This window comes from Trichechus manatus, unplaced genomic scaffold (genome assembly GCF_000243295.1).
Source record: "Trichechus manatus latirostris isolate Lorelei unplaced genomic scaffold, TriManLat1.0 scaffold00050, whole genome shotgun sequence".
NCBI lineage: Eukaryota > Metazoa > Chordata > Mammalia > Sirenia > Trichechidae > Trichechus > Trichechus manatus.
Genome location: NW_004443986.1, coordinates 16,150,160 through 16,175,972, shown reverse-complemented (window position 1 = coordinate 16,175,972; position 25,813 = coordinate 16,150,160). Strand labels below are relative to the sequence as shown.

Here is a 25,813-nt window from a genome sequence, read left to right as displayed (position 1 = left end):
TTGGAGTAGAGGTCAGGTGACGACAAGGATGTTGTAGAGGGAAATGTAAATATCAAATGGGTTGTTAGATCAGATCAGTGGTTCTCAAATTAGGTTCCTCAGAGGTGCCTCAAGGAGTGAATACAAGGAACAAGGGAAGAGCAGCTGAGAGAGTGGGGCTCCGTTATTATAGAAACTTCCTGCTCCCACACCCCACTTCATCCAGAGCAGCAACCTGTTCACACAATGGGCTTCTGCTGCAAAGGAAAGGTTTTATTAATCCACTAGACTACATGAACTTAGCAGTTCTCCTTCAACTCTGAGTGTCTGAGATTTAGTGATTTTGAGAGGGTAGTAGTGGTGGATCATGTGAGCTCTGCAGCCAGAGGATGAGGTATGCAATTGTTGTTAGGTGCCGTTGAGTCAGTTCCAACTCATAGCGACCCTATGTACAACAGAACGAAACACTGCCTGCTCCTGTGCCATCCTCACAATTGTTGCATACTTGAGCCCACCCACTGTTGCAGCCACTGTGTCAATCCATCTTGTTGAGGGTCTTCCTCTTTTTTGCTGACTCTCTACTTTACCAAGTATGATGTCCTTCTCCAGGGACTGGTCCCTCCTGATAACATGTCCAAACTACATGAGATGAAGTCTCGCTATCCTTGCCTTGAGGAGCATTCTGGCAGTACTTCTTTCAAGGCAGGTTTGTTTGTTCTTATGGCAGTCGATGTTATATTTAATATTCTTCACCAACACCATAATTCTTTTTTTTTTTAATTTTTTAAATTGTACTTTAGATGAAGATTTACAGAACAAATAGTTTCTCATTAAACAGTTAGTACACATATTGTTTTATGACATTGGTTAGCAACCCCACGACATGTCAACATTCTCCTTTCTCAACCTTGGGTTCCTTATTACCAGCCTTCCTGTCCCCTCCTGCCTTCTAGTCCTTGTCCCTGGGCTGTTGTGCCCCATTAGTCTCATTTCGTTTTATGGGGCTGTCTAATCTTTGGCTGAAGAATGAACCTCGGGAGTGACTCCATCACTGAGCTAAAAGGGTGTCCAAGGGCCATACTCTTGGGGTTTCTCCAGTCTCTGTCAGGCCAGTAAGTCTGGTCTTTTTTTTTTTTTTTTTTGATCCACACCATAATTCTAATGAGTCAATCCTTCTTCAGTCTTCCTTATTCATTGTCCAGCTTTTGCACGCATATGAGGCGATCGAAAATATCATGGCTTGGGCTAGGTACACCTGAGTCCTCAAAGTGACGTCTTTGCTTTTGAACACTTTATAGAGGTCTTCTGCAGCAGGTTTGCCCAATGCAATACTTCATTTGATTTCCTGACTGCTGCTTCCATGGGCATTGATTGTGGATCTAAGTAAAATGAAATCCTTGACAACTTCAATATTTTCTTTGTTTCTCATGATGTTGCTTATTGGTCCAGTCGTGAGGATTTTTCTTTCGTAGTATATTAGCTATCTACTGCTGCATAACAAATTTAATACATATTTAGTGGCTTAAAATGACATCCACATATTAGCTCACAATTTCTGTAGATCAGAAGTCCTGGCATGGCTTGGCTGGTTCTCTGCTCAGGCACTCACAAAGCTGGATTGTGTTCTTTTCTGGAGTTCAGGATTCTCTTCCAAATACATGTGGTTGTTCACATAATTCATTTCTTCGAGGCTGATGACTGAGGTCCTCATTTTCTTGCTAGCTGTTGGCCAGGGACTACTCTCAACTCCTAGAGGCCACTTTCAGGCCCTTGCCATTTGGCCCCCTCCAAAGGCTGTTCATAACATGGCTGTTTGCTTTTCCAAGGTCAGCAGAAGAATCTCTTGCTTTGATTCTCTTTCTTCAGGGAAGACCTGGGCCCTCTGTTAAAGGGCTCACCCAATTAGGTCAGACCCACTCAGGGTAATCTAATTTTTTATCAACTCAAAATCAGCTGATTAGGGACCTTACTTACATCTGCAAAAACCTTCCCCTTTGTCATATAATGTAACCTAATCAAGAGTGAAATCCCACCCACAATCAAACCTGTGGATTGTTCAGGATATTTACACCAGGGAGCCAGAAACTTGAGGGCTGTCTTAGAATTCCAATGACAACATCTAGCTTTTCACTCATGCCTTCTGACTTTGAATGAGCTGCTCTATCTCCTTAACTCAGTTGCTTCATCTATACCAAAAAATTCAAACTCACTGCCATTAAATCAATTCCGACTCCTAGCAAACCTATAGGACAGAGTAGAACTGCCCCATAGGATTTCCATGGCTATAAATCTTTCTCCTGAGGAGTGCCTGGTGGCTTCAAACAATTAACCTTTTGGTTAGCAGCTGAGCACTTTAACCACTGTGCCACCAGATTTCCTTATTTCATCTATAAAGGAGGGATAATGATTACAGCCTAGGAAACCCTAATGGGACAGTTGCATTCTCTCCTATAGGGTCACTATGAGTTGGAATCGACTCAATGGCACACAACAATAACAGCAATTCCTCAAGAAGTTGCTATGAAGGTAAATAAGTTAATACATAAAGCACTTAGAACAGTAAACTGTTACAAGGTAAATACTCAACAAAAGTTATAAGGTATTACTATAACTCCCTAGGTGGTGCAAACAATTAATGAGCTCAGCTGCTAACTAAAAGATTGGCAGTTCAAGTCCACAGAGGCACCTCGGAAGAAAGGCCTGGTGATCTACTTCTGAAAAATCAGCCATTGAAAACTCTGTGGAGCACAGTTCTACTCTGACACACAGGGGGTGGCCACGAGTTGGAATCCACTTGACAACAACAAGCTTGTGGTTTTGGTTTGTTTGTTTTGTTTTGTTTTCCAATGCAGGAATACATGCTATCCCCAGGAACAGCTGAATCCTGTGGAGATTTGACCTCCTATGATTCACAGGCTGTTAGGCAGGAGCTGCTAAGACGGATCAGATACGCAGCTTCCGGGCACAGGTGGCTTCTGTTCTCTCCTTCTCCCGGCCAGCCCTCCTCTCTGCTGCCACTTTTCACCCCTTGGCTTCCATCTCCTTTGCCACTTTGGGCATCCACCACCTGCTGCTGTTCTTGCTTTTCTCTCTGTTTGTTCTTCAGTCGTTTTCTCCTTTCTCATTTGCTTCTCTCGAGATTACCACTTTTTACACTGCCAAGGTTTGCCATTATTAACCATTGCCAGTAAAATAAGACTGTCTTTCCTTCAGATCAGCAAACATTTTGTCATGTGATCTTCATGACATGGGCTCTTTTTGTTAGTATTCACCACTCAAAGGCCCTTAAAAAAGAATTTTTTTAAGTCTTTGGCATTGTTTCAGATTCCTAAAGTTACTATATTTTTACCTATATTCTCTTTAGATAAAAATTCTCCTTTGCCAAACACATAAATCAGAAAATACTATTTCACCTTTCAAAACAATTCAACACTAGAATTTCCTTTTAATAGAAAAATCTCCCAGCCCACTTAAAACATTATTCGTTTTATAACAATTCATTCTGGAGAACAGTTTTCAGCAGCCCTTCTATTCCGCAGTGAATCACCCTTGGTTTGCAATCTAGTTTGCAAAAGAAGAATATAGTGAGAGGCTAGCAAAGGGAAAAGGCAAAGCAACTTCCGCCCACCAGAGTCGATGTAAACAGCCAGCACAACGGTAGCTATCAGCAATATTTAAAAACACAACGCATTTCAGCACGGTACATGCACACAGTGGGTACTCTGAAGAATATTTTTTAGTTGATTTGAGGAAATGTCTCAGAGCAATCTGTCAAATTGAATTGAGGTGCTGGCTCAATAAGAGACAGCCATGAACCCACTTAATTAGTGCTCTTTCTTCTACCTAAGATAAACTCCAACATTAACCCAAGTTTTCGGAACAAACAACAGCACCAGTTGTAACGAGTACACTGCAGTGCAAACGGCTTGTATGGACAGATGAGCCAACATGCATTATCAGTTCCATGGTCAGTGCTTGCTGAAAACCAGGTGAGGTCATAGCTCCCACTGGGACCAGTTCTATCATGCCGCTGCCGAGTCAACGTGACTGACTCCACTCTGTTTATCTAGGAGGGAGAACAGAGCATTACCACTACCCTGGCCACCTCTAGTGCCGAGGCAGCAGAAGTGGTCGACTGACACCCCTGTGATGCTCGACACACTCAGGCAGAACTCGGGACCTGTCACAGGAGTTGACGCCCAAGAGGCAGCACTGGTCAAGGCCATGTGCACTTCAGGGGGGATCAGTACACAGAGAGATTCCCCCCTCCCTGCAGGTCAAAACACCCCACTGTTAAATGTCTCTTAGAGGTTAATGGCTGGTCAGAGCTATGAGGGGTCTCCCCTTACATGTAACTGTCACCTCTCACAGAGTGGACAGCAGCCAGTGTAGGGAGGGACGGGAGTGATGACCTCCGCTTACATGTAACTGTCACCTCTCACGGTGTGGAGTAGCCAGAAGAGCCACAGTGTAGGGCGGGAGGGGCATGATGACCCTTAGATGTGTAGACCCCTGCTCAGCTCACAAAGGTGTTTTAAACACATTGCTTCATATGATCCTCAAAACCAGGGGACACTTTGCCCATGTGAGTGTAACTTTGTAAAACCACTATGGGGAGAAATTTCGCAATAACCATCAAAATTACAAGTGCACATTCTCTTTGCTGCAGCAATTTCACAACTTGGGATTATCCTACAGATATATGTGCATATGTATGTCAAATTACATAGCATTGTTCATAATCGTAGAATATTAGAAACAACCTAAATGTCCATAAATTAAAACAACAACAACAAAAAAAAAACAGTTGCCTTTGAGTCATTTCTGACTCACAGGAACCCCATGTGTGTCAGAGTAGAACTGTGCTCCACAGGCTTTTCAAATGGTTGGTTTGTTGGAAGTAGATCACCAGCTCTTTCTTCTGAGGCATTTCTCTGGGTGTACGCAAACCTCCGACCTTTCGGTTAGCAGCTGAGTATGTTAACCATTTGCACCACCCAGGGACTTCAAATAGAAATTGTGCTGCATCCTTCAATGGATATGTTGTGTTACGTGGAAAAAAAACAAGGTACAGAACAGTGAAGAGTATGCTGCCATTTTTACAAAAAAAAAAAAAAGAAGAGAAGAAAAGAAAAACAGGAACACACACATAGTAATAGTTTGTACCTGCAGAGAACACCCATATGAGGCCACACAAGAAAATAGTAACAATGGTGGTATCTGGGAAGAGGAACAAGGGACTGGGGACAGGGTGGAAAAGAAGCTTTTCACTATTTACCCTTTCATGACTCTTGATTTTAGCACCATCTTAATATATTGCCTATTCAAAAAAATACAATTTTTAAAACATGAGGTTGTCAGTGTAGATAATGTGTGTAAAGGTATTTATAAACTGTAATCCCTACAATGCCTTAGTTATTGCCTTGGTTCTTATAATTCACATTTTTGTTTTTGTTGTTTTTTAATGGAAGCTGAGGCTGAGAAAAGTAAGTGACTTGCCCATGATCACACAATTAACAAGTAACAGACTATTTTCATGAAAACATCTGTTTCCTAGTTTACTGTTAACAGCTGTCTTCCGTGAAAACAGACCGTAGGAACCACATCTACACCCAATGCTTCTTCAAGTGTCTTGTACTTACCAGGACTTGTTGTTAGTTGTCATCCAGCTGATTTCTACTCATGGCCACCCAGTGTGTGCAGAGTAGAACTGCTTCATAGGGTTTTTAAGGCTGTGACTTTTCAGAAGCAGCGGCACCAAGGAAGAAAGGCCTGGCCATTGAAAACCTTTAGAGGAACAGTTCTACTCTGAAACATGTAGGGTCACCATGAGTCAGAATCAATTGGTTGGCAACAGGTTATATATCATTTTTACCTCCGATCCTCTCTCTTGAATTCCAATCCCTAATGGCTAACTCCAACTGTACATTCTGCAGACTCCTCAAACTCGACAGATCTAAAGCCCAACTCATTTTCTTCCCCTCCCCTCTAAAACACGACTCCTTCTATATTTCTAACCTTACAGAAGTCCTTCTCACTCACCTTTATCATCCAGTTAATTATATCTCCTAAGCGTAATCATAGCTTCCTGCTCCTTTCCATCTTAGCTTCCACTTGCTTGGCTGAGGCCCTCTTTATTTTCAGAACAACCTCCTAACAGGGCCTCTGCTTCCTTCCTTACCCCACACCCCTTATTTTAGGATCCACACTGCTACCAGAATCATCTTTCCAAAACAGAAACTTGAGTACATTACTTTCCTATCTAAAAAGCTTTCTGTTACCTCAATCACCCATCAGGCAAAGTGGGAACTCACAGACTGGTTTACAAATTGCTTTGCACCTTTGCTAGACTCAACTCCCACCACCCTCCCCTTGAACTGCCCTCTCCAGTCACACAGCCATGCTATGTCCCTGTCTTTGACATACTGGTCCCTCTACCCGAAATGTCTTTCCTCCTGTTTTCTGGCTAGGCAAACCCGCTCCACCAAGCTCACCTCTCACCCTCTTTGAGAAGATTACCCTGAAACCTCAGGCTTCACTCCAACCTCTCATGCCCACAGAGCTACATACATATCTCTATTATAGCACTTTGGATACCGTTTTATAATTATTTGTTTAGACAATAGTCTCTATCTTGTGAAGTCAGAAGCCTTATCCTGTATCCTTGACAAGTGGAACAAATTAGGGTTTCAATAAATATTTGTTGAACAAATATATTCCATCATCTAAGCAACTAACTTATAAATACACTTTGTATAAACAAACTGTTAATATCTTAAGTACCACCTATTGCATTTTTGTAATGTCTCTATGCCCCATTACCAATCTGGTTTACATGTGAGGGAAGACAAGGAAGGTATGCTTTGCTACTATATTTTGGGGGTTTGGGGCATAATTCTAATCACTGCAAGCAATTCAGCGGCTTTATTTTCTGGTCGTTCATCTGACTTTGTAAATATTTACAACCCATAATTTGGGGAATACTACATTAATATTCCATATACAAGAAAATTAATTAACATAGTGAATCCCTTAGGTGAAAATGAAGTCGCTACTCAAGATAGTGGCACAAGGTATGCGCACAAGGTCAGCTGGAGAGGGAAGGAAGCCCAGCCCTGGGTGAGGTGTGGGTGGTGGCCAGATCCCCCTGGAGGGCTGGCTTCTGAGGGAGACAAGCCGAAGGGGCAGTCAGTGAGGGTGGCGTGGGGCAGTCCTCCTAATCAAACAGGTGGCAGCCTCACAGGTCCAGCTAATCCTTCTAATTACAGAGGACCTGGCCGCCAGCCGAGACCAAGGAGGGGGCTATTTTAACTCCTCATGGGGAAGGGCTAGCAAGCCAGGCAGGACCCCCGCCAAACAGGTGGTCATTGATGGCAAGATTTCAGACTCAGCAAGGAACTGGGGTCCTTGGCAAAAAAGAGACTATGGCAGAAGCCTAGTCATAGAGAAGGGGCCAGCACTGCCGAGCCTGCAGGAAGGCAGTTGCCTGAAGGGAATGGTGGTACCCAGGGCTCCCCTGAGACACAACAGACACCAGGTCCACAGAAGCAAGACAAATTCTATCTAATCTCACTAGCGATGGGATGATGGGATTGTTGTTGTGTCAGCTGCTGTCAAGTCGGCTTCCGACTCATGGCAAACCCATGTTTTACAGAGTAAAACTGTTCCATAGGGTTTTCTTAGCTATAATCTTTCACAGAAGCAGTTCACCAGGCCTTTTTCCATGGAGCTGCTGAATGGGTTCGAACCACCAACCTTTGTGTTAGCAACCAATCGCAAACTGCCTGTGCCACGCTAGAACCTACTGATGAACTGCTGAACTTGGTCAGTGATTGGCAAACTATGGGCCAAGGGCCATACTCAGCCATCCACCTGTTGATGTAAATAAAGTTTTACTAGAACATAGCCATGCACAGCCATGCCCATTTGTTTACTATTGTCTATAGGGTCGCTATGAGTTGGAATAGACTCGATGGCAGTGGGGTGGCAGCTTTTGCTCTACAACGGCAGAGTGGAGTAGTTGCAACAGAGACCATATGGCCTGCAAAACTGAAAATATTTACTGTCTGGTCCTTTACAGAAAAGGTTTTCTGACCCTTTGTCTAGAAAATGCTCAGGTGACACCTCAGACCAATTTATATTAGAATCTATGGTGGTGAGACTCAGACATGAGAAAGTTTTAAAGCTTCCCAGGTGACTTTCATGCGTGGTCTGGGTTGCCAACCACTGGCAACAACTCCATCTCAGCTGAATAAGTCACAGAGCTGAGTGGTCCAGAGCCTGAGCTTTGGGGAAAGGCAGGCCTGACTTGCATCCTCGCTCTGGCACTTACTAGTGATACAACCCGAAACAACTCAACCCCTCTGCACCTCAGTTTCTCCATCTCTGAAATGGGGATAATAACAGCACGTATCTCACGGATTGCTGGGAGGATGTAAGAGGTAACGTGTGCAGAGCTCTTAGTATGGTGCTCGGCACACGACTGCACTGGACAAATGGTAGCTAAAGTAGGGGGTGGGTGAGAGTTGGGCTGAGAGGCTGACCCGTCATGGCCCGTAGCTAGTTGGAACTGCAGAAACCTCAGGGCTGGCACATGTGGTACCTGAAGAAAGACATTTGTGTCAGAAGCCAAGTGAGCACTTTAAAAAGGCTGCAGGGAAATGCTACTGAACATGTTTGATGCTCAAACTACCAATCCTGTGTGGGCAGATGTAGGGTTCAGGAGAGCTTGAAAGCACCACGGCTCAACTCTGCCCACCTCTACACATACTTGCCTAATCTTCTAATCTTGACTCCCTCTCTGGATTACAGCTGTTTATCTTCTTGCTGGGCTCTGGTGGCTCTTGGTGAATGCTTGTTAGAGACCACAATAGCCAGTTGCCCTCAAGTCGATTCCGACTCACGGCAACCCCATGTGTGTCAGAGTAGAACTGTGCTCCATAGGGTTTTCAGTGGCTGATTTTTTGGAAGTAGATTGCCAGGGCTTTCATCCAAGGTACCTCTGGGTAGACTCAAACAGTCAACCTTTCAGTTAGCAGCTGAGAGCCTTAACTGTTTGCACCACTCAGGAATCCAGAGACCTCAATAGCTAACACCAAATCATGCTGCTTGGGTAGCCACAGGGGCTGAAGCACATTTGTGAGTGCCTAATACCTACACATGGAAACCCTGGTGGCATAGTGGTTAAGTGCTGCAGCTGCTAATCAAAGGGTCAGCAGTTCGAATCTGCCAGGTGCTCCTTAGAAACCCTATGGGGCAGTTCTACTCTGTCCTGTGTGGTCACTGTGAGTTGGAATCGACTCAACAGCCTCGGGTTAATACCTACACGTGGGAGAAAAATGTGGCCTTGGAAACCCTATGGGGCAGTTCTACCCTGTCCTATCGGGTCACTATGAGTCAGAATCGACTGGACGGAAACAAGTGTGGTTTGGTTTTTAATACTTATACTTTGGACCCCTGCTTCCTGCACACGTTTGCCCTGCCTCTGTGTCAGTCTAGGTTTGACATCAGTTTACCAAACTCATATCCTGGCCACACAGAGGGCTCTGGTATGCTATACACGAGCGGACTACCTACCATAGATGCTTCAACAATATCCACACCTTGATATTAACAAGTGAAGGGTATGTTGCAAAGTTCTTGGGGCTCCTTGCTCAGCTAATGACCTGCATTAGGCACAGAGAGTGGTCCCTGCAATTCAAAGACAGGATTAGGTCTTGTTCAGAGTTGGTTACCTCTCCAATTTGTTGTAAAGATAAGTGGCTCCTTAAATGCATGACCAGAGTTCTTATGAACTCTAGCAGGGTTTGGTGACCCACCAAGTCAGGAAATAGTAAAACACGACCTTCCTCAGCTGAGTCAGGGGCATGACTGCTTATAGTAGACCACCCTCTCCCATGTATTGGTTTAAGGCTTGAGCTAGAACTGAATTAAGCTCAGTGGCCAGTTCCAGAAAAGCCTGGCCAAGACCATCCTGAACTTAATTAAGCAGTGCATCTCTAAGGAAGGAAGACTTAGCACCATACCAAGCCTCTAACCTTGGGCCCCACATCTAAAACTGGCATCACATGTGATCATCTAAAATAGCTGGGGGATCAAGCCAGAGTTAAGGGCCAGCCCCTCAGCACAACTAGAAAATCCAGGAACCAGAAGACCTAATTATAATGATAACAATGATAATAATGGCTTCCATTTACTAAGGGCTTACAAAATGCTAAGTGATTTATTTGCATACAATTTCTTAATCTTTAGAACCATCCTACGAAGACCCGGAGAATTAAGTAGTTGCACAAGTCACATAACTTTTAAGTGGCTGAACTGGGATTTGAATTCAAGATTGTTTAGCCCTAAAGCTCCACTTGATATTACTAAGTTTTAGAGCCTCCCCAGAAATACTTCATTATGCCTCTGCTGTGGCCAGATGGGGTATTTTATAAAATCATGTTCCACCAAGCAGCCTTGAACCTAGCAAGGAAATAATATCCACGTCCCATGGGAGACCCACCAGGCAACTTGAGAACAACGGCATCCCTCTACCTTGACAATTCTACCTGATGCCTGGGGCTCTCCCTTTGTGTTATACTCTTTACACCCCTTTTCTAGGTTGTCGGGGTCTCTTCAGAAACACATTGTGGATTTCTGCTCCAGACGTCTCCTGACACTCCCCTAAGTGAGCGCTTAGAGTCTTGCATCTGATCTCTCCCATTTTCAATAATCCATTCTCGGCTCAAGTCTTGGGTTGTGTCTGATCAATAATTTACTCGCCCAAGAAGAAGCTCCCTATTCCTCCAAATACTGTTGATCTTTTATTTGAGGAGATCAAGAAATCTTATTCTCTTACCTGTAGAGTACAACTTTGCAACATGTTGAGCTCAAACTGGGACATAATCCCCTTCCACCTCCCCCTGGACTATCAGCCCTGCTACTGTACTAGTTAAGATTACTTCCTGGGTTCAATGCCTAGCCCTGTCATGTGCTACCTGAGTGAGCCTGAGTAAACTATCAACCTCATTTTCCTCATCTGCAAACTGAGAATAATAATAGTACCTTCTTCAAAGGGTTGTGGCTAAGAAGGGAGACAATATATTACATGTAAAGTACTTAGCTCTGGTGCTGGCACAAGATAAACACTCAACAAATACTAGCTATCGTTATTACCAGTTTCTGCTTCAGCTGTGGTTGTTATCATGCATTCACTTAATCGACATTAACTGCCCTGCTTTCAAAACAGTGCAGAAAATTATGTGTCGATGCTCAAGGACTGGAGTTGTACATGTGGAAAAAAACTCCGACACGAAAATTGAATTTTTCTGCAAACTTGCCACCCAAAATAGGATGCATCACTTTTAATGGTAATTGGCATTTTCTCCATAATAGGCAATTCCCCTTTTATTTTCTAACTTAACCCTCACACCCATCATGAAAATCCTACTTTGCAGGTAAGGAAACCACGGGTTAGAGATGCCAAAAATGACAATGATGATGATGACAATGGCTAACATTGACTCTGTGCTTCCTATACATGTGGGGACACCAGTGGTTCAGTGGTAGAGGTCTTGTCTTCCATGGGGGAAACCTGGGTTTGATTTCCAGCCAATGCATCTCATATGCAGCCACTACCCATCTGTCAGTGGAGGCTTTCATACTGCTATGATGCTAAACAGGTTTCAGCGGAGCTTCCAGACTAAGATGGACTAGGAAGAAAGGCCTGCTGATCTACTTTCAAAAATCAGCCAGTGGAAAACCCTATGTATCACAAATGGCCAATCTGCAATCCATCATGGGAATGGCACAGAACCAGGCATCATTTCATTCAGCTGTGCCTGGTGTCACCATGAGTTGGAGGTGACTCGATGGCAGCTAGCAGCAACAACATATGTTGTACAATGTTCTAAGAAGTTTATATGTACACTATCTTTCAATTTTTATAAAACAATCATATGAGATCTATTCTGTTGTTATGCCCATTTTACAGATGAGGAAACTGAGATACTTCAAATGGCCAAGTAACCACCTAAGGTCACAGGGATCACAAAGATAAGGCTGGTCATACAATTCATTTCCTAGTGTGATGCTTGAGGGTTACAGCTGAGTTTGGCAGCAGTGTAGAGAGACAAGACACACAGCCCTTTGCTATGCTGGCACTATTGCTACCCTCCATCTCCCCCCAATATATATGTATATACTAAACACACAGAGACACTATATACACACAGAGACACTACATACACAGAGACACACAGAGACATGCTTCCCTCTCACTGTAAAATCCAGTGATAGTAAGTGAATCTGTAGAGACCATCCTTCTGCCAGTTTTGGAGAAGGCAGAGCACTGATGCATGTCATTCTCCCAAAAGACAAAGAAGGAAGCTGAATATTTTCCTAACCATATTAAAAATTATGCTCCTGCTTTAGAACAACATAAAAAGGTGTTTGTTTGTTTTTGCTTAGCAGCCTTTCTTTGATCTGCATGTCAGCAGCAGACTGATGGGTTGTTTCCACTGTCATTCCATACTGGGCAGAGTCTGGCCCTGAATGAAGCTAGACCATGATTTTCAGCTCTGTCACTGTCTTGATTAGTGTTGGGAGAAGGGAGTTAGGATTAAATGGGATGATTCTGTGCCCAGGAAACACAAGATGAGTAGGGTAAGCTGCTCAGTTACTTGGGCCCTGGAAACAAAAAGCCCAGAGAGACAGTGGAGTAGCTGCTCCTCTCTTATAAAGCTTTTGGTGATTGTGCAGAGGAAAAACGTACGTGTCGTCCAGGCTAACTGGGCTCATACAATTTGAGATTCACATTTTGAAAAGTTTGGAATGCTCTGGATTATCTTGTTTGCCAGTCAATGAGCAAGAGCTTGGCCAGAGTACCCAGAAGGACATCCAACGTCATTCATTCTAACTTGGCTCTGTGATGCCTTTTGAAATGCTCTCATGCACTGTTCAAACTGAAAACACCATAAAAAAGATTACCCACTTGGCTCCCAGTACCCACTCTCTACTAATGCAGAAATGCCATCATACAAGATTGCCACATGCACGACACAGAGAGAGGCAAGTGTCTGAGAGTTTGCACCTAGAGAACGGTTTTCAAAGGATGGCCTGCGGATCCTTGGGAATCCCTGAAACCTTTACTGAGGGTCTGAGGGTCAAAACTATTTTTATAATAATAATATGACATAGTTTGACTTTTCCACTCTCATTCTCTCTCAAGTGTACAGTGGAGTCTTCCAGAGACTACATGACATGTGATATGGCAAAAGATTGGCTGCAGAAGCAGATACAAAAATCTAACTGTCTGTCATTAAACGAGACATTAAAGACATTTGCAGTAATGTAGAAACAATGACACTAATTCTTACTAATAATTTTTAGAATATATAGGGGTTTTTTTTTAATCAAAATAACTTATGTTAACATATAATAGGTGTATTATTATTTTAAATAACTTGATAAATTATTTTTAAATTTCTCAGTTTTAATGTCAAATGTAGTGAATATTGAAGGAGCTCTAGTGGCTCAGTGGTTAAGCATTCAGCTGCTAACCAAAAGGTCAGCAGTTTGAACTCACCCAGCCTCTCTGCGGGAGAAAGATGTGGCAGTCTGCTTCCACAAAGATTACAGCGTGAGAAGCCCTATGGGGGGCAGTGCTACTCTGACTTACAGGGTTTCTATGAGTCGGAATCAACTTGACAGCAATTGGTTATTGGATAACCCATATTTTTTTTTTTTTTTTTTAAACCTGTTTAGGGCTCTCGATAATTTTTAAGAGTATAAAGAGGCCTGAGACCAACAAATTTGAGAACCACTGAGCTAGAAGAGTCTGATAATTTTCTTTTTTACTTGGCAGAAGCTTTTCTTCTTCTCCCACTCAGCAGCCAAGCAGCCATCTGCTTCAGACTCACCGCTTTCTTAGGCTTGGGCCCAGCTTCTCGCCTTAGCGGCCTTATTACCTGCCTTGTCCCAAATCCTTACTATTGTATTGTCTTGATTCTGCCCATGACACTGATCCAGGAGGTCTGCAGTTGTTTATTCTCTATGGCAAAGCAGAGGGAATGGCTTTCCTCAGCCTTGCACCTTTCAGTTGGGCCTCATCCAGATGCATGAGGACTGCCCACTTCTGCCTGGCCCACCAGTCAGCAAAGGCTGTGATGTGGGCTGGGGAGATAGAGGCACTTCTATGTGTCGACAATGGGAGGGAGATGAGTCTAGACCACAGGGTGTTCAGAGCTGATGCTGAGCTTGGGCTAGAGACTGTGACAGAGTCCATGACTGTGGTGAAGTGGACAGGACACGCCAGCCCCCACCAGTGGGCAGCATGTTAGAGATCAGGTGTCCCCCTCCGTGTGTGAAAAACACTATGATCAACATCAAAGCCCCAGGCAGGGCCACTTTCTCGAAGATGCCAGAGTCCTCAGCATGGCCCACTACAAACAAAGCTGGAGCACTATTTCCAGCTCTTTCTTTCAAATCACAGTAAAATATTCAACTCAATCTAATCCACCTATAAGCAAGCATTGTGCTCCACCTGGACACCAGTAAGAAGTGCCAGTGAGGAGAAGATGCGCAAAGATTAATAAGAGATGCTCCTTCCCTGCCCTCAAGGAGCAGGAATAAACCTGTGGTGGAGCTGCTCATTAGCAGCAAAATGCTCAGACTTGAGTTTTAACTCCCGTGTCTTACCTTGCCTGTTTTCTAGAGGGAGTGGAGCTGCGTGATGCAAAAAGGCCAAGCTGCTAAAGAAAGCAGAGAAACCAAAGTCCTAAATAATTCACGACACTGGTCTGAAATATAAGAATTGATTCTGCAAAAGAAGCCACTTTCTGTTTCTTCTGTATAAATGTTATTTCTTAACCTCAAATTCAACTGCTGGCTGGGACAGAAAGAACCTGATTTCCTACCAAACTAAAAAATGCTCACATCTGACCTGGTTATGCTCAGATTCCCAGGCAGAATTCACCTCCGAGGCTCTTATAAGGCACCCAGCCGAAGGGACACCCAGCCCAGAAGGCTCTGAGGAAAGGGAAAGGACTAGGAATATTTTTGAATTGCAAAACGCTTCATCTTTAAAGTAGGCTCTAGAAAGAGCAAGTTCTGTGTTTAAAAAGGTGCTGCTAGTGAAAATATGTTTAATCATTATCTGTTTATTTAACAAGGCCAGGAGCAAACAACCAGATGTTTTTCACTAGAGGGGAACAACAACCAAGGGCTTGAACTTGAACTTCTTGTCAGAGTTGAGCAAGGACCTGCCACAGCCAACGCTAAAATGCACTTGATACTTAAAAACAAGGAAGATGGCTACAAGGAGAGTTATTCCTGAAACCATGCCACCCATCTCCTTCCCCCTTCTCATTCCACTTCCTCTCACCTCTTCCACCCTACCCCTCAATTTTAATCATTTCTGTTTAGCAAAGTTTTAAAATCCTGGGAATTGTCTCACTTTATGCCTCTTCTAATCTTTTATGAAAATTATCAACATCATGTACTTTCAAATCTCCTGCACTATGAACATCAAAAGCCCATTAAGTAATTAATTGTACACTTTTAAGGATTAGCTGAACATAAAATATTAGATGAGATTGATAGATATAAATATATATCACGAGCTACTATTTCTACCATGAAAATACATCTTATTTCTCTCATTCACACGTTCTCTCTCTCCTTTCTCCTTCCTTCCCCTAGTCTCTTGCTATCTTTCTGTCTGATAACCATAATTGCACCCCATGACTTCTGGCCTTCTAGTGCATGCAAACACTAAAAGAAAAAAAAAAAAGATTCAACAATCAATAAAATTTTAAATCATTTTAAAACTGTAAAAATTGAAAATGATAAATGTGGCCTCTCCATTGAAAAGTCAGCTTCAAGAAAGCACATGGGCTTTCTAGAAGACAAGGTGGATTCAAACCCAGATTCTATCGTGTGAACTTAAGATACCAGCCCAGCAAGGTTATCATGAGGATTAAATGAAATAATGCTTGTAAAGCATTTAGCTCAATACCTGGCACATAGAAAGTTCTCAAAAAAAGTAGCTATTATAGTTACTAGGAAGTATTTACAATTTGGGTCGTGATTCAGAAGCGGAAGAGAATCAGAAAGACAGAAACGATACATACCGAAAACTGTTTCTACATCCGTTTGTGCATTCCATTAAAATTGGTTTTACAGTGCACAGAGCACTTTCTTACATTAATTTCTCTGATCCCCAAATAAACCTGTGAAGTAGGTAGGACAGGTACTATTATCCCATTTGATGACCCAGGAAATGACAGAGGGTCAGGAAGCGATTAAGATGGTTTGGGTGTAAGGCATTGGCTTAAGGTTACAGCTGCCATTAAGTGGAAGAGCTGGGACTAGAACAGGAGGCAGACAGTTTACAATCACTGAAAGAAGACTGTTCTCTATATTTGCCTGACATCCTCAGTGCTGTTAACTTTATTGTCCTGCTTCATATTAAAACTACTTGCTGTCGAGTTGATTCCAACTCATGGGGACCCTATGTGTGCCAGAGTAGAACTGTGCTCCATAGGGTTTTCAATGGCTAATTTTTCAAAAGTAGATCACCAGGCCTCTCTTTTAAGGTGCCTCTGGGTGGACTCGAACCTCCAAACTTTTGGTTAGCAGCCGAGTATGTTAACTGTTTTTCACCACCCAGGGACCCCCACATATTAAGAACTGGTCTCTAAAGAATTTAAGATTAAAATGCTAAAGTTAATACAATAATAAATAAACCCCCAATTGTCCAGCTATGACCCATCCACCCATGAGGCATATTCTCCTACCACTAGGCCTAAGTTACAGGCTCCCTTTCCTTCCCTGAGCAGTGCACCTGGCTTTAGGGTGGGCTTCCTGCAGATAGCTGCAGGGAGGAGCGCCATGCCATGTGTAGGGGCTGGCCTCCCAGCAGCCCAGCTGTTGTGTTGCCTACTGTGGCCCCAGCCCCAACTTAGCATAGAAGATTTTTGGGTTGGCAGCTGTCAATTAACCAAGTCAAATTGACTCCCCAGGACATGCTACATCTAGAACAGCCTTCCCTTGGGAAATGGTGCAGAAGCATCCGTGCTTAGCTCCATTCCCACCTCTTTTATTATCTTCAGAGTTACCTAGAGAGTATTATTCTTCCAAATGCAAAGAGAGACAGAAGTTAAAAATGTGCAGAGTATTTAGTAATTTTTATTTAAAAAAATACGCATTGGCAAAGCTGGTGCTCACCCAGGGAAACACTATTTTTTAAGTGACATAAAATATGAAAGACATGGAAAAAAGTCATTGAAACTGGATGATACACTATCAAATAATTTACGCTTCCTCCCATGTGATCTAAAACAGATGAAATATTTGAGCCAGCCACAGATACTGAATATGGATAATTTGTTCACCGACTTTTACTTCTAGGATGTTAACTGAGCAAATAAAAATTAAAAAGATACTCAAAATGTCTTCTGTCTCATAACAATCATAGAAAGAAAGATGCTGGGTACAGGGAAGAGGAAGGTTCCAGCACAAAATATTTAGCCTCCTCAGTGGAAAAGAACCATCCACAACACAAATCAGTAAATGAGGCTGCCGGCTTGTTTACTCTGCCTAACTGGGGACTTTGCTGTGAGATCTGATTACTGTTATCAGCAGGAAGCTGATTTGGCTGTCCTGCTCCAAGAAGACTCATCCAAATTACAGATCAGCCCAAACACGGGCCGTCTTGGCACCTGCACACGGAATGCTCCAGGTCCTGTGGTAGCGGCAGGATTCTGTGTTATGAAAACCAGCCTAATTCAGCTTAAATTGTTCATGTAGGCAACAAATCCCCGATTACCAGAACAGGCACACATTGACATCCCAGTTGTGGAAAAACAGAAAAAAATTCAAAAACCCTCCAGTCCCTTGTTCTGAGTTCTAGAAACCACATGGTCAATTTGTGATTTAGCAAAAATATTTTATTAGAGGGTAACAATAGCAACCATTTAGTATCTTACCAAAAAGGAGCCCTGGTAGAGCAGTGGTTAACTGCTTGGCTGCTAACAGAAAGGTTGGCAGTTTGAACCCACCAGAGGCTCTGAGGGAGAAAGATGTGGCAGTCTGCTTTCATAAAGATCACAGCCTTGAAAACCCTCTAGGGCAGTTCTACTCTGTCTATAGGGTTGCTATGAGTTGGAATCAACTCAATGGCAATGGGTTTGGGTTATGAATAGTATGTTATCAGATCAACCATTCTTTATGCAGTTCTTTTTTAGCGGGGGAGAGGGCAGGGGGAGTCAGGATAGAAGGGAGGATGGAAATATTTACTGAGTCCGTCCCCTCTCTGGTCAGCATTCTGGTGAGTGCTTAATGAGTAAGGCCTTATGGTATCCCAGTTTCCGAGGAAACGCCTCTTGGACCACCTATCGTAAGTGTATAGTCCGTTTGCTTTGTAGAAGACTGTACATCTTGGCAGTCATTTCGGCCATACGTCACGAGGCCAACGGTCTCAATACGCCAATAGTCTTTTAAAGGTGAATCCTCACTTATGTGGCAGTCAAGTGTTTATCATTTAAACACACTTCCTTGTTAGCTTTATTAGCTTTTCTATTAGCTGACTCAAAATTTAAGTCTTTTCCTTCTCGTTACACTCATCCACCAAGACAGAGAATGTTCTTTGCACTTAGTTTACTTGGTATCGAAATTCTTTATTCCTGAGCTGTGACCCTCTGCCCAAGCCGCAGGACTCTCCTCCTTGAAGGATAATGGGAAATGCTGGTCCATGAGCTTTCCTGGGCTCAGAGAGACTGCTTCTCTTGTGAAGTCTCCTACCTCTAATAAAGTCCCTTGAATTTGGGAGTGACTAGGCAGGTAAAACCAAAAACCAAAGCAGCTACAGTCGAGTCAATTCCGACTCATGTGACTCTACATGTCTGAGAGTAGAACCGAGTGCCATAGAGTTTTCAGTAGCTGTTTTTTTTTTTCCCAAAGTAGATTGCCAGGACTTTCTTCCAAGGAACCTTGGTTTGCAGCCAAGCATGTTAACTGTTTGCACCACCCAGGGCCCCAAGGCAGGTATACCCATTCTAATCACAGGAGATTTTTATTTAATCATTTCATCTTCACTCTAGGACTCGCTACTACCTGTCCACAGTTTGCGAGCAGTTTACAAACTTCTGTTGGTTCATTAACAGCCTGCTCAGCTTCTCAGAGGTCTTGCCTAGCAGCCAGGGTTCTTAAGGAGGCAGAAGTAAAACTCAGAACAGATCAAGAATTCAAGCGGTTTCATCATAGTGGGTTTGGCCAGTTTATTCTAGAAGAGCAGATGGAAGCCATACCATTTCTTTGTCATCAATTTTCAAATCAAATTCCACCTCCAGGCTGCTGACTTTTTTTCATCAGGATGAAAATGAATGGTTTAGTTAGCATTGTTCTCATTCTTACCTTGTGTCCTAGTCACTTCACAATTGCTTTTATTTTTGCTATCTTTTGTCAAAGTGGAATTGTAATTAGGTCCTGCCACACATTTCTGTGAGAGCAATCTTATTCTGCAAATCCTTTCATGTTACCTTGATTTATAGCTTTACATATAAACTTTCTCTAAAACCATCAGTGGATTAAAAGAGGCACAACCACCCTCAGTCAGGAAACCGAAGACTCAACAACCAATTTACCAGGACGAACACTAATGTGTTGTGTGAACATAAGGCTGAAAGGAAACCTAGGGCTCAGAAACAGCCTGACTTTCTGAAGGAAGACAGGAAGGAAGCCAGGAAGGAGAGCAAGAAGATCCAGAGGAAGTAGGAAGGCTGCCTAGTCAGGAGGTGACTTAAGAGCCTTCAGAAAACTTGAAGCTCAAGAAATGGGCTAACGTACTTTTAGAAGAACTTTCCGGAAAGGTTGAAGCAACAGAGGCAGTGTTGTGGACTGTACAAGCGAAACAGCCAATGACACCACAGGAGAAGGACAGAGGCGAGGCTCAAGGAGCATGCACCAGGGGTCTTTGAGGTTCTTTGACAGGAGAGGAAGCTTCATGGTATGTAAACGGTTAACACTCTCAGCTGCTAACCAAACGATTAATGGTTCAAGTCCACCCAGAGGTACCTCAGAAGAAAGGCTTGGTGATCTACTTCTGAAAAATCAGCCATTGAAAACCCCATGGAGCACAGTTCTACTCTGACACACGCGGGGTCTCTAGGAGTCTAAGTCGACTCAGTGGCAACTGGTTTTGGTTTTTAGCACAGACTAAGTTCTGAGCTCTTTTCTAAGTGCTTTTCATGTATTATCCATTGCCTTCGAGTTGATTCCGATGCATAGCTACTCTACAGGACAGAGTAGAACTTCCCCATAGGGTTTCTGAGGCTGCTGTTAACCAAAAGGTCAGCAGTTTGAATTCATCAGCCACTCCTTGGAAACTTTATGGGGCAGTTCTTCTCTGTCCTATAGGGTCACTATGAGTCAGAATCAACTCAATGGCAATGCGTTTGCTTGGTTTTTTTTTTTTTTTTTTTTTTGGTGTGACTTTTGCCTTGGTGGAATTTTCTGCAATAGCTACTTTCCACTCTCCTGATTTCACGATAATTTGAAAGAAATGGTTAGTTCTGATATCGTTTCCCAATGGTTTGAATTTCTACTGAGAAATAATAGCTCTCCTTTTAAAAGGCCAATTATTTACTCCACCCAAATGTAGTTGCTTTTCAATAAGGAAGATTTCTTTTAATTGACAAAAACAAAAGAAACAATTAGGCAAAGAAGAAGGGGGTTAGGAAGCTGAATAAAATCAATCCAAATAAAACAATTATATTTAATTTTTACTTATGCCAGGTCTTTGTCATCTAAATTGACAGTCTAGCACAAACAACTCTGTTCATGGCAGTATAGCTTATTTTAGTCCAGTGAAGAGAAAATACTTTAAAGTATTAACTATGGGGGGAGAGGGGGAGTTGTTCTTGTGACTGACACAAAGCAAGGTTAATGATTCCTTTAAATTGTATTAAAAACAACCATAAGTATTTGCATATGAAATATCCTACACAGCCCTAACTTTAAATATCTAATGCTTCGCTCCCTAAGAATCTTATCACGCTAACACTGTGACACGTAGAAGAAGGTATCTTCTATGTAGTTGGATAGACAGATTAATGGATCTCCAAACTTGGCTGCATGTTAGAAATATCTCTGTTCCTGGGTGGTTCAAACAGTTAACACACTTGGCTGCTAACTGAAAGGTTGGAGGTTCAAGTCTATCCAGAGATGGCTCAAAAGAAAGGCCTGGCAATCTATTTCCAAAAAATTAGCCATTGAAAACGCTGTGGAGTACAGTTCTACTCTGACACACGTGGGGCCACCAAAAGTTGATATCTACTCGATGGTTAAGAAAAAAAAAGTACTAGCGCAAACAACTGCTAGGCCTCCTTCCCTGAATCTCATCTCCCTCTTTCTCACATAGACCTGTCTACCTTGGCTCTCTATTTTTATCCAAGGCACACCCTTCTCTCTGACGTCCAGACTTCAAAACACAAAGCCATCTTTCTCCCTAACCCCACGTCTTCATCCAGTAGCTTAATTCTATATCTGGTTCACTTGCCCACTTTTCCAAATGTCCACTGCCTACCCTTCCTCCCTTGCCCAAGCCTCATCCATAAATAACTTTTCTTCAGCTCCATAGCACTTCAGCAATATCTTCCTTAAAGTTTTCTATCCTCTCTTACTGTTAAATGTGGGCCTGCCAAAGTTCCCTAGGGCAGATTCTGTTTTCCAAAAATGGCCACAATAATATTTCTCACCCCCATGTGGTCCTCTACAAAGTGATATTGACACTCCTCCTATCAAGACATAGGGTCTAGTTCTCCTTTCCCTGAATCTGGACAGACTTCTGACTTGCTTTTAACCAGCAGAATGTACAGAAGGAAGGATGGAAAAGGCCAGAAAAAAAGACAATTCAGATTTCACCTTATTCAATGGAGCTTTTATGCTTGGAGCTCTGAGTCATTAGGGAAAAATTCATGTTGTGAGGAAGCCCAGTGCCAGGCATGTAAGTAAAGACACCTCCAGTTGATTCCAGCTCCCAGGCTTCAAGTCTTCCTAGCACAGGACCCAGACATCATGGAGAAGAGCAGACTTGTCTTCTCTGTGCACTTTGGGAATTCTGGACCCACAGAATCCATGAATCTAATAAAATGGGTGCTGATTTTTGCCACTCAATTCGAGGAAGTTTGTTTGGCAGCAATAGTAGCTGTTGCACTTCCTTATTAGGCTGTAAGTATCCTGAGAGCAGCGTCCCTAACTGATTTTCTACGAGTAGCACAGTGCTCAGGCATGAACATAAGACAGCCCTGAAAATAAAGCAACTGAATTTATAAACTTTGAAGGCTGAAGATGAAGTAAACTGTCCACTTACAACATTTCATTTGAATGTTCTAATTCAATATTACATTTCAACATTCAGAATCACACAGTGTATAAAAATACATTTAGAAATATTGCTCTTTTACATTCTCACATTTTATGAAACGATTTTATTAAACTCTTGACACATGTTTTTGTCAGCTGTGGCTCAGCCATCATTAGAACCACTTTTTGAATCATCTCACAGGTTTCTGGAGCACATTGTCTTCACAGCCATTTGCACTGTTCGAGATAAAGCGCTTTGGAATCTGTGTATGATGCTGTCACTGGAAACTTTATCCAGGCCACACTGTGCATTTATATAACAGTAGATCCATTTTTATTTGATTGTCCACAGATGTGTATTCATGAGCACCACAAAGTAAGTGATCACCACTTATTTTATTGCTTTTTAAAATGATCTAAAAAGGCTTCTGTAAAATGATATCTAATGTGCACTTCTGTGAGGGCAGGACCCAATAATAATCACTAAAACTGTGAATTTGCTTCCTTTTTTAAAACTCATTCTATTAAGTGGCCTCTGTGAACGCCCACTAGCATTTACTTGAGGTAGTTTCAGGCTAATATGTCCTGTCCAAACAATTCTTTGTGGTTCAAAGAAACTAACTGAACCATAATACCAGTTAAGACAGGACATTTTTTAAGGACTCAAATTTAAGGCAAAATCCTATTTCTGAAGAATAATTTTTTGAGAAAAAAATCACCTTATATTTGTGTTACCAGTTGCCATTGAGTCAATTCCAACTCATGGCAACCCCATGTGTGTCAGAGTAGAATTGTGCTCCATAAGGTTTTCAATGGCTAATTTTTCAGAAGTAGATCACCAGGGCTTTCTTCTGAGGTGTCTCTGGGTGGGCTTGAACCTCCAGTCTTTTGGTTAGCAGCCAAGTACATTAATGTTTGCACTACCCAGGGACTTTATATTTGGGTAGATACTCGGAAAATGTGCATGAAGTGGAGAAGTGATCCTGTGGCCCTTTAGGGAGATTAGTCCAGGAAGGTAAGCAGAATCTGGAAGTTGTAAGACAGAGCACTGCTGGGAGGAAATTACAATACTCTAGGTGAGAGGTAATGATAAACCTCACAACCTGCTCTCAATGGATTGGGAAATAACATGAAAATTGTTGAGACAGAGGTTGGCCAAGTTAGGGAGGCAGTGGCTTATAGTGCAAACGCCAGCTCAGCAGTCTGAGAGACGTGAGTTCAAACCCCAGGCCTGTCATTAAGTAGGCTGTGTGACCTTGAGCAAGTTGCTAGGCCTCTCTGAGTCTCAGTTTCCTCCTCTGTAAAAGAGTTATTGGGAGAATAAAACGAGATGCTGTATAAAAGACCAAGCCAGAGTAAACAGCCAGCTGGAGAGAGTGTTCCTAAAGACACTTCATCAAGGGCATCTATTATTGTAATTGATAACTGATGGGATGTGGGGAGAAGATTCATTATCACCCACAGTTTCTCTTAGAAAGGGTTAATTTCTAGATGTCTGCATTAAAAAAATCATGTTCTAACGTTATTTTCCCATAAGAGCCAATGTGTGTTGGAAGGAAAGTAGAATACAATTGCCTAGTGATTCATCGATTAGGGATTACTTCAAAACAACCTTCCCAAAGAGCTGCAAATTCAATTTATCAGAATGAAAATGTGTTGAGAGGAATGAAAGATATGTTTCCACTCTGCCCTTGCTACTGGGGGAGACCATCACCAACATTACTAAAGGACAATGACCAAGTAACAAGTCTGGTGTCCAGAACACCAGGCTGTAAAATCATGTTGCTGAGTAAAATGTTCACCTGAAAACTGAACTCAAACGCTTGAAGGCCAAGGTCAGTAAGAGGGAAACACTGAGATACAGAGCCAGCAAATGGCTAAGCTTCTCACGAGAAAACCTGATCGGCAGAGCAACATCCAAGGCTAGCTTCCACCCCAGGTCACCCTTCTTCAGGCTTCTCCTTCCTTCACGTTGATGCACCTTCACTCAGAGGCTGACAGAGCTTCCCAGGGCTGAACTCTGATGTCTTTAACCAGATGGCAACTCAGCTCCACAAATACCAGTATGGCAATACTGCCAAAGAGGGAAACAAAATTAATCACATTACATGCTACTTTATAAAATATTGCACAAAATAAAGCACTACCTGTAATAATTTTTTTAAATAGATAATGCATTTCTATGACTTAAATCCAAAACTAGATAAGAAAATACACACAGAAAAGTCCTGCTTCCACTCTTGCCTCCTATAGGTAATAATTTTGTATTAGTTTCTATTTATACTTCCATAGTTTCTTTTTGAAAATAGTATAAACAAATAAAAATATTTAGATATATAATGTATATACATATATAAAGTCTACATACATAATGAATACACACACTCTTCTCCCTATCCTTTCGTACACTAATAGTAGCACACCATGTCCACTGCTCTGCACCTTGCTTTTCCCCCCTTCTCCATATCCTGGCAATCTCTCCATATTCCTACACAGGGATCTTCCTTATTCTTTTCTTTTAAAGCTGTGTAGTACTTACTCCATTGTGTGTTATATCGTAGTCTATTCAACTTGTTCCCTTGTGCCAGACACCTGGTTGTTTCCAACCTTTTGGGATTACAATAATGCCACAAGCAACAACTTCATAATACGTTATTTCATACTTGCACAGGTGGAAATGAGACTGCATTTGTAGTTTTGTTAGTTAATGTCAAATTCCCCTTGCGGAGGTTGTACAGTTTTGTAGACTCATGAGTAAAATAAAGTACTGATTTCCATTTTTAAAGCTTTTTTATTTTTTCTGGCATTCTTTTTTAAATTTTGTTGTTGTTGAGAATATACACAGCAAAACATACACCAATTCAACAGTTTCTACATGTACAATTCAGTGACATTGATTACATTCTTCGAGTTGTGCAACCATTCTCACCCTCCTTTTCTGAGTTGTTCCTCCCCCATTAACATAAATTCACTGCCTCTTAAAGTTTCTATCTAATCTTCTGAGATGCTGTTGTCAATTTGATCCCGTATAGACAGTTCTTAAAATAGCATGATGCTCAAGGCAGACATTTTTTACTAGTTAAGCTAAACTATTGTTTGATTTTAAGAAGGCTTCAGGGGATATTTTTGGTTTAAGGTTTAAAGATTATCTCAGAGCAATAGTTTCAGGGGTACATCCAACCTTCATGGCTCCAGGAAGTCTAGCGTCCATGAGAATTTTAACTTCTGTTCTGCATTTCCCCCCTTTTGATCAGGATTCCTCTATGGAATCTTTAATCAAAATATTCAGTGATGGTAGCTCTTCCGGTTTCATGGCAAAGGAGGCAGTTATTCATGGAGGAAATTCACCACACATTCCATATCCTCCTCTTATTCCTGACTCTCCTTCTTCCTCTGTTGCTCCAGGAGAATACAGACCAACTGTCATGCCATGGATGGCTGCTTTATTCTTACTCATTTTAATCTTTTCCTGCTGTGTTGTTTTGTGGGT

The 25,813-nt window shown here is 42.3% G+C and overlaps 1 protein-coding gene and 1 long non-coding RNA gene across 2 annotated transcripts in view; both read right to left on the bottom strand.

The window, feature by feature from the left end:
- CHN2 (chimerin 2) overlaps window positions 1-25,813 on the bottom strand; it is a 349,869-nt gene that overhangs the window by 253,753 nt on the left and 70,303 nt on the right. The window lies entirely within an intron of this gene.
- LOC111820790 (uncharacterized) lies at window positions 13,845-24,431 on the bottom strand. The gene is made up of 3 exons (XR_002824303.1): window positions 24,126-24,431; window positions 16,092-16,190; window positions 13,845-14,711 (listed from the first exon to the last, which is right to left on the bottom strand). It is a non-coding gene; the product is annotated as an uncharacterized LOC111820790 (long non-coding RNA).